This window comes from Pan paniscus, chromosome 4, assembly GCF_029289425.2.
Source record: "Pan paniscus chromosome 4, NHGRI_mPanPan1-v2.0_pri, whole genome shotgun sequence".
NCBI lineage: Eukaryota > Metazoa > Chordata > Mammalia > Primates > Hominidae > Pan > Pan paniscus.
The window spans coordinates 61,194,931-61,209,384 of NC_073253.2; the positions used below are offsets into that span (position 1 = coordinate 61,194,931).

General features: G+C 38.1%; 1 long non-coding RNA gene across 1 annotated transcript in view; it reads left to right on the plus strand.

Moving 5' to 3' along the window:
* Positions 1 to 14,454, plus strand: part of LOC129397777 (uncharacterized) — a 213,741-nt gene that overhangs the window by 127,704 nt on the left and 71,583 nt on the right. The window contains exon 5 of the long non-coding RNA XR_010112196.1: positions 164 to 230. This is a non-coding gene — a long non-coding RNA (uncharacterized LOC129397777). The remainder of the gene's footprint in view (positions 1 to 163; positions 231 to 14,454) is intronic.

Consider the following 14,454-nt stretch of genomic DNA (forward strand, 5'->3'; position numbering starts at 1 on the left):
TGGACAGCTTCAGATGTCAATAAACTCCCAAAAAGGTACCTTAGAATAGTTGAAAGACTTTTGAGTTAGACAGACTTGGTTTGAATCATAGGTCTGTCACTTACTAGCCATTTTGACAAAGGGAAAATTTTTTTATGTCTTCATTTTCCTTTCTGCATAGAAGGAATTCGTAAGGACCACATTGGATGCAGCAGATATAAATGACCAGACACACATCAAGTACACCTCAGGTATGTAGAAACCTAAAGCTGAACACACACACACACACACACACACACACACACAATCACACACATACATATATAATCATGCTCCTATTGGGCAATCCCTCATCCCCACTTGGCAGCAGAAAAACTAAATTTCTTCTAATATGTAAACAGGCCATTCCAGGAACTCCATTTCAGTCACTCTATTTATAATCAGTTACTCATAGGTAAATATTAAGTCAAATTCTGCTATTATCATTTTATTAGTTCATGTTAATAATTCCTGGATCCTTCCTCCCTTTTATTAGGTTTGTCATTTTAAAATGGCAAGAGCCACAATTACTTTTGCATCAACCTAATAAATTCTGACTTAAAACTCCCAGAGAGCCTCAGATACACTATTTTCTTGCAACAAGTTTAGTAAGAGAGGAGAGGAGCAGAGTGTGCATTCTTGAGGGGTTTGAGGAGCATGTCAGTGAGAATGGGGATTCATGTGGGTTTTCCTCATTTCCTTTCCTTATGGGTCTGGTTGCCGCAGTCCTGGAACCCTAGGAATTCATACTGGTCTGTCCTGTTGCTTTTTTTGATGGTCTTTGGGCACCCAGATAAGCATCATTGTAGCCACCTGGCTCAGACTCATATAGGGAATGGATTCACCCCATTCCTTTGCTCTCCCACCAAGGGGGCTCTACTTACAACTTTCTCTCAGCTTTTAGGAAACCCAGGTCTCCCCACAATGCCAATGTTTGGTCCACAAAAAAATGCAGAAAGGAGACTACAATAACATCCTATCAAATATAATTAGGCCTTTTCTGTGTTCCACAGACACTGCTCTATAACACAATTCAACTTGCGAATGAGATATCCATTTTTTTCTGGTATATAGACACCTCTGTGGTGGATCCTGTAGCTCATTATCCAGGTTCCCCTCAGGATGACAGAGCTCATTCTCCCAGCTGGTAGAAATTTAGGTGGCTTATGGCCGTTAACTGAGTTGCTCTCCAAAAATTACCTTCAACCCAAAGTTGCTCACTCATGAGTAACGGCAGGTTGGTGTGGACATATAAAGCCGCGGCCCCTTCCCCCTAGGCCATCTGACTCTCCTGGGACTGGCCAAAGCCTGTCTTGCACTGCACTGTAGCTCACCTCATCCTTACCTGCCTCCTCCGTCACCACGGAGGTTAATCCGTGGGTGTTTACCACAACTCACCTCATCCTTACCTGCCTCCTCCATCACCACAGAGGTTAATCCTTGGGTGTTTACCTGTAAAATTCCTGCAGCGAATTTTCATCTCAGAGTCTGTTTCTGAGGAATCTTCCCTAAGAGAGGCCCAAACCATTGCCAAATTGTATGAGAAAATACGGTAAAAGGCAATAGAGAAAAATGGGAAGGGGCAGCACTTTGCAATCTATGGCTCCCTAAATTCTGTTTTCAAAACCCCTCTGTACCTCTCTCTCTGTTTGTCTATAACTGTGTGGGTAAAAGCCAGTAAAGTTGTTCTGTCTTATTAGTCTCTTGATGCTGTTTGGTAGAGAGACAGATTCCTAGAATTGCTCTCATGTTAATTTTGAAGTTTAAGCATGAAATCTCTTTTGTTCTTTGCTTGAGTTGAATTAGCTGCTCTTTAATATGCACATCTACCTAAACCACTGGGTGCAGGGAAAGGGACAGCCAGTAGCCCAAGGAAACTCAAAAGAGCAACTCTTGGTCATATTTCAAAGCATGTGTGGGTGACACACATAGTGCCTGAATTCCATTTATACTCCTTATATTATTTATACTAAGTGTGATATCCTTTTTCCTCCACATTTGGTCTTTGGGCACCCAGATAGGTATCATTGTAGCCACCTGGCTCAGGCTCATATAGGGACTTTTTTTCAGTAACTCTTATGGAGGTCCTATGGACAACATGACTTCTATTTTATTGTTTAAAATGTAGGCAAGTAACTATGATGCAGGAGCACAAAATGAACTGTTACTTCTTTTTTTAAATTGAGATATAATTCACATCATAAGTTCATAATTTTAAAGTACACAATCTAGTAGTTATTAGTATGTTCACTATATTGTGCTGCTATCTTTCTATCCAGTTCCAAACACTAATTTCCATTCTACTCCAAAAACACCACTTATCCTTCAGCAGCCGGTCCTAATTTTCCCCTTCTCTCATCTCTTTTGGCAACCACTAACCTATTTTCTTTCTTTATGGATTTTTCTATTTTGGAATGTCCATGTAAGTGATATTATACAATATGTGGCTTTTTGCGTCTGACTTCATTTGTTTAGTGTAATGCTTTTAAGATTCCTCCATGCTGTAGCATGAAACAGTACTTTATTCCTTTTTATGGCTGAATAATATTACATTGTTTGGTTATACCACACCTTGTTTATCCATTCATCAGTTGATGGACATTTGGGTTGTTTCTCCTTTTTGGCTCTAGTGAGCAATGCTGCCATGAACGTTTATGCACATGTTTTTCTGTGAAAATATGTTTTTAATTTTCTTGAGTACATACATAAGAGTGGGACCCTGTGTTAAATGGCAAATATGTCTTTAACATTTGGAAAAACTGCCAGACTGTTTTCTAAAGGGTCTGTACAATTTTACATTTATACAAGCATGCATAAGGACTCCAGTTTCTCCACATCCTCACCAATACTTGTTATTTTCTGTTTTGATGCTATCCTAGTGGGTGTGAAAGACTATCTCATTGTGGTTTTGATTTGCATTTTCCTGATGACTAATAAAGACGAGTATCTTTTCATGTACTTATTGGTCACTTCTATATCTTCTTTGGAGAAATGTCTGTTGAAATGCTTTGCCCATTTTTAATTGGGTTATTTGTCTTTTTATTGTTGAGTTATAATAATTCTTTACATATGGAGATGCCAGATCCTTCTCAGATATATGATTTGCAAATATTTTCTTCCATCCTGAGAACTTTTAACTTTATTGATAGTGTTCATTGCAGCACAAAAGTTTCCAATTTTGATGAAGACAAATTTATCTACTTATCTTTGGTTTTGGGGCTTTTAGTGTCATATCTAAGAAACTGCTAATCCAAGTCCATGCAGATTTACAACTATGTATTGTTCTAAGAATTTTATAGTTTTAGCTCTTACATTTAGGTTTGTGATTCATTTTGAGTTAGTTTTTGTGTAAAGTAGAGGTCCAACTTCGTTCTTTTGAATGTGGATATCTACTTCTCCTGGCACTATTTGTTAGAAAGACTATTATTCCCTCATTGAACGGTCTTGGAACTCTTGTTGAAAATTAACTGGTAACAAATGTATGGGTTTTTTTCTGAACACTCAATTGTATTCCATTGGTCTATATAATGTCCTTATGCCATGACCACACTCACTGTCTTGATTGCTGTAGCTTTGTAGCAAGTTTAGAAATAAGGAAACTTCTCAAAATTTCTCCCATTGTGTTTTTCTTTTCCAAGATTGGTTTTTCTATTTAGAATTTCTTGTCTTTCCATATGAATTTTAGGATCAGCTTGTTCATTTCTGAACAAGAAAGTAGTTGGAATTTTGATAAGGATTGCGTTGATTTTGTAGATCAATTTGGGGAATATTTCCATCTTAGTAATATAAAGCCTTCCAATCCATTAACAAAGAATTATTTCTATTTTTTTAGATCGTCTTTAATTACTTTCAACGATGTTTTGTAGTTTCTCTTTTGCTATTTTCTCTTTACCATGGTCCACATCTCCAACTTCAGAACCTGCTGCTGCCTGTTCTGGGAATGGTTGCTATCATCAGACCTGAGATCTAGAAGTAGTAGTAGGAGAGGGGCAGGCATTGAGGGGTTGATCAAAAAAAATGGTGAAAGGAAAAGGAAGTTCCTGGTAGAAGTCAGGAGATAGGAAAATGAATTTTATTTATAATCAAAAAGATTCAAGTCATTCATAAGTAATTCATGACAACATCCAGTACTTTAAAGCAACTTTTTCTTTAATCAACAACCATCATTTCACAAAATCACTCTTGAGACTTAAATTCAATGATGAATGACACCTCTATTGTTCAAGAAATTTCTTAAACTTCTCGTATCAGAATTGGATTCAGAAATCCTGGCATGGACTTAGGAATGTTCTCATGTTTGTGGTATCTTTTAAAGGTCATTACAATCTTATTAAAAGAAGTAAAGTATAATTTACTGAGGTTACTTTCTTAATGGTAGTTGGAAATTGGTATAGTGAAAATGTATTGAAATATTAATTCATGCTTAGTTCTTTTTTTTTTTTTTTTTTTTTTTTTTTTTTTGAGACGGAGTCTCGCTCTGTCGCCCAGGCTGGAGTGCAGTGGCGCGATCTCGGCTCACTGCAAGCTCCGCCTCCCGGGTTCACGCCATTCTCCTGCCTCAGCCTCCCGAGTAGCTGGGACTACAGGCGCCCGCTACCACGCCCGGCTCATTTTTTGTATTTTTAGTAGAGACGGGGTTTCACCGTGTTAGCCAGGATGGTCTCGATCTCCTGACCTCGTGATCCGCCCGCCTCGGCCTCCCAAAGTGCTGGGATTACAGGCGTGAGCCACCGCGCCTGGCCGAATGCCTGCTTAGTTCTAAGGTTATCTTTTCCTTTCCAGTTTCTAAAGAATATCCAGGCTCTTTTGGTTCTTTTGTCTTAGGAGAGCTTTTAGTTTGTTCTCTGACAGCAGAAGGAGGGGTTGTTTCACAGCACATATGTGGTGAGTGGGTTTTGAGTATTTATAATCCCACTCTTTGTGAAGATTCCTGTGCATATTTTTCCTATATAACATTTCCAAGATCTACATGTTCTTGTGGTCAGTATTAGTATTAGAGAATACTGTGAAAGGACCCTCCAGAAATAACTAATATTGGTTGTCATACAAGCCCATGTTGGTAAGTATTCTGTTAGATTAATTAAATTTAAAGAAAGCAAAGTAATGTGACACTTCTGGCCTATTTAAGTACTTTGTAGGATGAGTCACTCCTCGAACACTGGTTCTGATATAAATTCCAAACTAGGAGCACTGCAACTATGTTGAACTATTGTGAAATAAAATAACTTCTTTGCAGGGTGACTTTGAAGTGCAACATCCATTTGGATATAAGTTTTCATGGCATGTACTTAGGAATGTTCTCATGTTTGCATTATCTTTTAAAGGTCATTAAAGTCACATAAGTTTGTAATAACTTGATATTCATGTGGGGTCAGAAGTACATGCCGTTTAGACTGTGGTGCAATTTGAGGGACATTGGAGACAAGGATCATAACTCTGTTAGGTCTGGCTTCCTGCTACTTGTAGCCACACAGAGGTTTTCTGGGGCACAAAGCATACAAATTATGATTCTCTCTAAGTTGCTTTTATTACTCAAGGGAAAAATTAACTTCAGATGCAATTTGATATTAAGTTCTTCAAATATCACATTGATATGAAAATTATGAGTCTTATGGTTGGACAGAAAAATAATTATTATGCTTCTTGGTTCTGGACTTTTAAATATACCTAATCTGCTCACACCGCTTGCCACAAACATGCAAAGGATGATAGCAGGTTATAGCTTGAACTAAGGTATTTCCCCATAGCTCTCTGATTTCTGTGCTCAGTCTTCGGTATTCTGTTTTCATTTCACCAGCTCTTCAGTTCTTTAGCTTTTTCATTTTGTCTTGTGTCTCAGCTGTAGGCTCTCCTTGATTTTGTGATCTGCAGTTGGATCCTCTGCTGTTGGACCTTATTCCTTTCCCAATTCATTTTATTCAAATATTTTGCATTTTTTTCACCTGGCTGTTAGTGCTGTTTCCAGATAAGAGACACTTACTCTACTAGTTTTTGTTCCCAAGGACACATATCATCATCATCTTCTGGGCTGGACCCAGCCTAACAATCAGAATCACACACTTCCATTTATCCAGTCATCTACCCTTTTGGATAGTCTGTCTATCTCTAAGATTATTGTTTTAGAAAACCTAGACTACATGATTTCTTCATTATAGTGGGTATCTCCTCAAATTTATAGGTTGAAGTCCTAACCCCAGTACCTCAGAATGTGAGCTTATTTGGATATAACATCACTGAAGATGTAATTCATTATGATGAGGTCATAGTAGACTAGGTGTAATGGTTAATACTGAGTGTCAACTTGATTGGATTGAAGTATGCAAAGTATTGATCCTGGGTGTGTCTATGAGGGTGTGGCCAAGGAGATTAACATTTGAGTCAGTGTGCTGAGAAAGGCAGACCCACCCTTAACCTGGGTGGGCACAAGCTAATCAGCTACCAGCATGGCTAGAATATAAAACAGGTAGAAAAAAGTGTGAAAAGACGAGACTGGCCTAGCTTCCCAGCCTACATCTATCTCCCATGCTGGATGCTTCCTGTCCTTGAACACTGGACTCCAAGTTCTTCAGTTTTGGGACTCAGACTGGCTCTCCTTGCTCCTCAGCTTGCAGATGGCCTATTGTGGGACCTTGTGATCATGTAAGTTAATACTTAATAAACTCCCTATATATATATAGAGAGAGAGAGAGTTTTGTCCCTCTAGAGAACCCTGACTAATACACTAGGGTAGGCCCCTAATTCAATATGACTAGTGTCCTTACAAAAAGGGAAATTTAGATACATAAATGCACACATGGAGAATACCATGTGCACATCAAGGCAGAGATGGGGTGATGCATCTATAAGTCAAGGAATGCCAAAGATTTCTGGCAAGCCACTAGACGCTAGGGGAGAGGCATGGAACAGATTCTTTCTCAGAAACCTCAAGAGGAACCAAACCTGCCAACACCTTGATCTTGGACTTTGATGTGGTTTGGCTGTGTCCCCATCCAAATCTCATCTTGAATTGTAGCTCCATAATCCCCATGTGTTATGGAAGGGACCCAGTGGGAGGTAATTGAATCACAGGGGTGGGTTTCTCCTGTGCTGTTCTTGTGATAGTGACTTTGCTTCTCCTTCGCCTTCCACCATGATTGTGAGGCCTCCCCAGTTACGTGGAACTGTGAGTCTATTAAACCTATTTTTCTTGATAAATTACCCAGTCTCGGGTATTTCTTCATAGCAGTATGAAATTGGACTAATATAGACTTCAAACCTTCAGGGCAATACATTTCTGTTGTTTAAGCCAACTAGCGTGCGGTACTTTTTAAGGCAGACCTAGTAAACAATGCATGCTGTTAAACATAAAATTTGTATTCCTAGTTAGACAGAAGACCACTTCTTGTTTTCAAAATTATATTCTGAACTTGATTGATTATGTCACTTATCACATAGTCTCTATATTTTCTTGACCATCCAAATAAGTTGAATGATGAAAACTTTGTCATTTTTCTATATTTTGAAATATCAACTAGAATAATGTATATGAGATATGGACTATATATGAGATATGGAACACCCTCAGTTCACAAACTCCGCCCACTTTGTACACAACGTGCTTAGCAAGCAAATTAAATTCACAGATATACCAGTTTGAACTTATTTTGTTCTCATTTTCCTTTATTAGTGGTTTGACCCTGGCTTAACCTTGGTTTTGATTCCTTAAAAGGGATAAAATTTGGCCTAGCTCCCAGTTATATTTGGCCTTTTGCAAGTTGAGTCTTCCTTAGAACTTCCTTCCTCCCAATCCATGCCAATTAATTCATCAATCTTTTCTTAACTAACATTTCTGTAATCTCTGTGCATTTTTGTCAACTACTTCTGAGGCACCCATGTGAGTCAGCCACTGTGCTAGCACTGAAAATATAGCAGTAAGAAAGGAAAAAACAGCCGTCTGACACTGGGTTGAGGTTTACAGAAGAGTCACAGTGCAACCTTTTGTGGCTTGAATTTTTGTGCTGTCTTCTCTTTGCTGCAAACTGCTATGATTACTTTAGTGATGAACCAATTCAGGCTTGAGTATGTATCACCTACTTACGGACACAGAAGATCCTGAAATTCTGAGTATATAAAGCTAATGAATAAAAGGTATGGGATCAAAAATTTCTTCCAGGCTAATATCCCCACTACTCCAGCAACCTAAGCCACCCACTTCTCTTCTTTTTAATTATTAAAAACGTTTTTGTTTTTATACATGTACAGAGTTTAAGAAATCAGATAGAGATAAAAGTGCCCTGTTAGAAAGCAGTGGTCCCTTCTGCTACCCACTCTACCCAATGCTCCAGCGTTAGGCCCCAGAGCAACCATTTTCAACTCTTCAACTTTTTCACCCTATTTCCTCCACATTTATAGATAATATTACTGATATGTCTTCATATGTCACGATTATGTATGATTTACTAGCTTCCTTTGGTAGTCATTGAAAAATGTTGCGCTTCTCAGCATTCCCTTGCCATCACCACACCCCGACTTGCCTTTTCTTCAGCCTCCCAGCATAGCTCTACCACACATTCTCTTTAAACAAGCATGTTAGCATGGTTATGGTTACATAAATAACATCCATCGCTTTTCCAAGTTTATTTCTCAGACAACTTTTGGCTTTTCCTAGAGTTAATCATTGCCTTTTTGAAAAGACCTCAGTTTATAATGCAGACTTTGAATAATCACTCTATTTTTAGCTAAGTGCCTTCCCAGGGCCTTGCTTATCCTGATCTCTAGTGGCCCTAAACCCTGAGACCCTCAAGGCTTCTGCAGAGGGAAATGACTCACGGTCTTTGGTGCCTTTCCCCTGTGGAGACTTCAGCAGTCACTTCCTTTGCTCTATTCAGTCAGTAACCAGTCCTATATCTACTTTACAGTATCAATACCACTTTTTCTACATTATAATTTTAAAGTAATTTAATAAAGAAAAAGAAGTTAACGTGTATGTTCAGAGGCCCCAAATTCCTCTTAATAATAATAAATTTATCTCTTCTGGACTTAAGACTAACAGATGTCTCTCACAAAGCCACCACAGAGGTAGACTCATTAAATCTCATGTCAAACATCTAATATAAAATTCTACTCTTTTGGGTTTTTTTTTTTTTTTACCTTCTCTCTGCCTGTCTCTCCCTCTCTCTCAACTTTTTCCATTTTCCCAGTGGCCCTTAGATTGAGGGAAAGAGGTAAAATTGTATAATCTGCTCACTGGGTGAATATATACAAATTGTTGTACTAGAAAATTAGAGAGGCACCCAGGTGGCAATAACTTCCCTTATCTCAGTTCATCCATGACAAATGAAAGATTTTCTGAGATGATAAAGCAGCACAAATTATCCTAAAAAGAGAAAAGCTGTTCAAAATCACGAGTCCTAAGGGATGAGTTCATCATCTCGCTTCATTTTTACTGATAGCCTGAATTTACATGCCAATATGTTTGGATAATTAAATGAAACACCTTTAGTTAAATAATTAAATAACACCTTTAGTTCAGGTGTTATTAGACCAGTGAGATGGGGTCTAAATTGTGGCTTTTCAGCCAAATGTAAACTTTTGGGGTGAAAATTGCTTTCTTCTGCAGTTTATATTCCTGGACTACTCCATTTCTAATCTCGTTAATTGCTTGGCATGTATGTCACATAACAGGATTTTTGTTAAATAAATTAGCAGGAAGTACATACAGGAAAGTAATCTTATAATGGGTTAGTACTATCAAACAGTGTCACCATAAAGACCACTAAGATTCGTGCTCAGAGTATTTTGAGACATGTTGGCTTCAGTTCAAGAATAATCTCTTTCTTGTTTTCAGCATAGGGTTTGGCACATAGTACTTCAAAAATCCACCAAAGTTATTTTACCCTTGGCACCGCCTTATCTAGCCCAGGCAGAGGCAATTTCCAATGGTTGCACCCTAATTCTACCTTCCAGGAGAATGTGATTCCATCCTCTAGAAATTGCCCTGCCTCATGTATATGCATGGAACAAAAAGGTTCATGGTATCCCTAGATATGTCTTCTATCATAAATGCACCACATCTGGGAGGAAAAGCCTCATTTTATGATGCAATGTTGGGTGCACTTTGTATTTAGTGTGCCACAGTATCCCAAATGTCTAGCATAGAGTGAACATGAAAAATATTTGCTAATTGGCAGCATGTCTTTGCCATTTTAGAACTTACAGTCTAACTGGCAAAAGAAACCATATAACAAGAAGTTATAGTGAACTATGATAATTACAGAGGGAAGTGAGGGCCTCACAGGGAGGCACTTAATCCAGACCTGGGCAGTCAGGGAAGAGCTTCTGCAAAAAGTGGTGTCCAAGTGCGAACTGGAGGATGAATGGGGCTTACCAGCCAGGAGTGGCTGTGTGGGTAATGGAAGCAATATGGAGGGCAGGAGAGCGTTGCAGCAGAGAATGTCCCAGCAAGAAGGAATATTGTAAGATAAGGCTTGAAGAAGAGACAGAAACTGGAGAGGAAAGAAACTATGACTGGAGAGTAGAATAAGTGGTGTGGCTGAAAATAAAGAAGAAGAGACGATAAGGGAGAGCCATAAATCCATACATAACAGTTTAGATTTTATTCTAAGAACCATTAGTAACTACTGAAGGGTTTTAAGCCAAGGAGTGACAGAATCTAGCATGTCAGCTGGCATGATGTTCTCACAGGGATTTGGATTCTTGATCTTCAGTGGAAAGGTTGAGGGACAAACATTATCTTTTTCCTTGGCCACATTCTGAGGTATATTTTACATATTGGCAAACTGAAATCCATAACTCCTACCAAATAATTCCTTGGATCTGATCCCACCTACTCTTCATTACTTTTCAGATTCCGTGTGAAATTTACCTCTTATTTATCAAGGTGCAATCCATTTCTTAAGGCTCCTGAAAGGACATGCCAAAGAAGTTGCCCAAGCCCAAAATGTTTACTTTCCAGCTGTCCCCAACAATTTGTGGATAATATTTCCTAATATTTGGGAGTTTGAGAATTTATTACAAAAAAAACCCATGCTGGATTAGGTTTGATACTTAAATTCAGATATGTAAATAATTTCAATTAGGCAATATCCCAAATTGGTATCTATTCTTTTTCAGAATTATTAGAATTTTGTAGCAGGATATTTTGTTCTACCAGTCAATTTGATGAAGGCAGGCACTGAAGTCTGCTCTGGTAAAACTGAACCCAGTGATATCATGAGAGACTTTGTTGGAGTGTCTCCCCACTCCTTTCCATCAAGCATGTGTTTCTAAGTGCTGGAACAGCATTACCTACCATTCTCCTAAATAAGAGCTGGCTGGCCACGTAGCTGTGTCAGGAGAGCTTCTACAGTGTTTCTTCTGAGCACTCTACAGAGGTGATTCTGTTTGGGTGCCCTCTGTTGCTCTTCTTTTATCCCTGGTCCCTGCTAATAGAATCCAGTGATGAAAGAAGCACAGAAAAGCCTTAGTAATCAGATGGACTTGGGTTTACATCTTGATTTTATCACCTTTCTAGTATACTGTCTGAGGCATAATCTCTATTTTTTCAGCTTCATTGTCCTTATTTATAAAATTACAATACAATATCCAATATACAAGATTATTGTAAGGATGAAATGAGACACAATGAATCAAGTGCCTAGTACGAGGCCTGGCCAATTTAATGCTCAATGAGTGGCAGCTACTGTTACACCCATGAGGAAAATGTAAAGTGCTGGCATTTTTCCATTACAAAAACTAAGTGTGGACTTTAAAATTAGCCAACACTCTGGGGTAGAGGAACATATATAAATCAGATGTGGCTTTTGCCCTAGGGAAAATCCCAAAAGACAGCTGCTTCCTGTCATCAAGAGGAAAATGTCACATGGATTGAGGAAGCAATGGTCTGTGTGAGATTTGAGATATCAGTTCATCATATTGATTGTTAGTTTTCTTATCTGTAAAATTAATATTTAGGTTAAATGACTGCTAGGTACTTTCAGCTCTGTATTTCTGAAGTGCCAGGGATGCATTTTAGCCATATTACAATTTTACTAGGGGCTAAGACCATTAAACATCTATGTTCAGCTAAGAACGCAGTTGTGGAGCCTTTGTGTGTGTGTGTGTGTGTGTTTGTGTTGTGTTTGTGTGTTTGTTTGGTATCCACACAGCATATAAAAAGATTCATAATATTTAAGGCTATTTATTTTGGGTTCTTCTGTTACCCCGCATTTCAACCATGATTACCACAGGGATTTCAACAAATGCTTACCCTTCTCTTCCCATATTTATGAGGGCTTGACTTTGCCTCTCTGCTCAACAGTCTTATATAAATATGCCATACTTTTTTATGTGTATAAGTAATTCAAATGATTGATGTAATGTGTGTGTGTATTTGTGCACACATGTAAACGTGCATAAGTATGTGTGCACTTGTGTGTGTGCAGAGGCCTGCACATAGAGACAGACATTTCAGCTTCAACAGTTGACCTCAGTTAGGATAAAGTAATGTGACTTTGGGAGATTACAAAAGATCCTACCTGTTTTAAATTTATCTCCTACCAACGAAACACTGACTTTTCTTTTAATGCCAAACAATGAGTATCTCTTGGAAATATCATCTAACCCCATGACTTCAACTACCATATTGGTAACTCCTCAAAGCTCTAGCCTTCCAGAGAAAGCCCTAGCCCAAAAACATATATTTCAAATGAAAGCAATATAGTCTGCAGACTACTAAAAAGGCCAGGTGATTGATTTCTTTTCTTCATTAATTTGAGTGCAATTTGCTTCCTTATTGATATAAGTGGTTTATCTCATTGGAAATAGCATCTTTATTTATACAATCACCTTGTGTTTTGACGGACAGCTACTGAAAAACCATGTTGGTATGTGAAATAAGGGGAGTTGACATTAGTGTTTTTGTCATGAACTACAGGTCAGGCTAGATATTGTTGGGGAATAAAAAGGTATAAAATAAGCAATATATGCACATAGGAAAGTACTCACAATTAGAAAAGTTGGAAACTACCTGGGTTATTATTGATGGCTAATAAGTTTATCTAACACTTAATAGTTTAAAAACATATGAGGCTCTTGGCTATGATATGTGTATTTTTTTGAGACTGGGCCATATGTTCAAACAAGCTTGGTATTCAGATCAAATTGCCGGCAAAATTTGGTTTTAGAAAAGCTCTCAAGTCAGTTGAATAATTAACTTTACAAGCCTTTTTACTACCTTGGTATTTCTTTTCACTAATGAATAAATTAAAACAAACTGGTTTGTGTATGAAAAAAAGCTAAATATATTAATGTGTAGCACTCATCTTTTGAAGCTGAACTCTCAAAGTTCAATATCAACATTTTTCTCAGGATTACATATATTTCTTTTTAAATGCTAATTTCTGAGTAGATCTCTGCTTCTGTTACTTGTAGCTTCAATGGTCTGAAATTCATCTGAGAAACATAGATGCAGTGGCAGAGAAGAGAAAACCAAAGATTGGAACAGAAAGTATAAGGAAGGAAATGGGTTTTGTGTAGTGAGAGAGAGCATGAGAAAGTCTGTGGGTGGGAGTTAGTATGGAGGAGAATTTGAAAGCAGGTGATGGGGTTGAGCTGAGTCACAAGTCAGGATGCTATTGGTTTTTAAGGCTAAAAGCTTGAACCAGAAGGGCCAGAGTAATGGAGATGAAAAAATCCCTGATGATCTAAACCAGGAGGCTGTGGCTGAGTAAGAGGAAGAAGAGAATAGATGAAAACCAGAGTTCAATTCCAGGTCACAGTTAGAAAAATTACCAGGAGAGCAGCAGCAGACACATGTCCAAGAGATAAGAGAGCCTTGAAACCAAGGCACAGTCTATTCAGCAGAAAATCTCCTCTTGCAGAGGCAGGAAACAGATGATGTTATTTACAGATCAAGAGCTTCCCAAGGCCTTGAGCATTAAGGTCAATGCCAACCTCTACGAGTCACCATCCTAACAGAGCCCAAGAATGGGAGAAGAAGTAAGAAGAAGGTTGCCCCAGAAATGCTCAAATTAGGTCAGTCATTTCTAAGGCATGTATTGACTTTGCAATTTTATTTTCCAAAGAAAAATTTGCCATCGCTGTCTTGACACTGTAATAAAGAGTCTGAAAATAAGAGAAAAATATTTAATATTAGGACTATCTCAGAAAATCTAGGCTAAACACTGGCTGCAGCTACCACGGATAGGACATAAGAAAAATGAAGAGTGATGTTAAGTAACATGCAAAATTATCATATAAATATAAACCTCAGATTCTCCCAAAAGTGTTGAATGTGATCCACTGTTTCAATAACAACAAAAGAAATGCGTTAACACATCTGATATTAAACCAAGAATGAAATGTCTGGAGAGGCCATCATGACCACAGCAAAACAAAGACCTAATTAGTCTAGTAATATTTTATATTTTATTTTATAGAAAATATCTGTCATTGAGC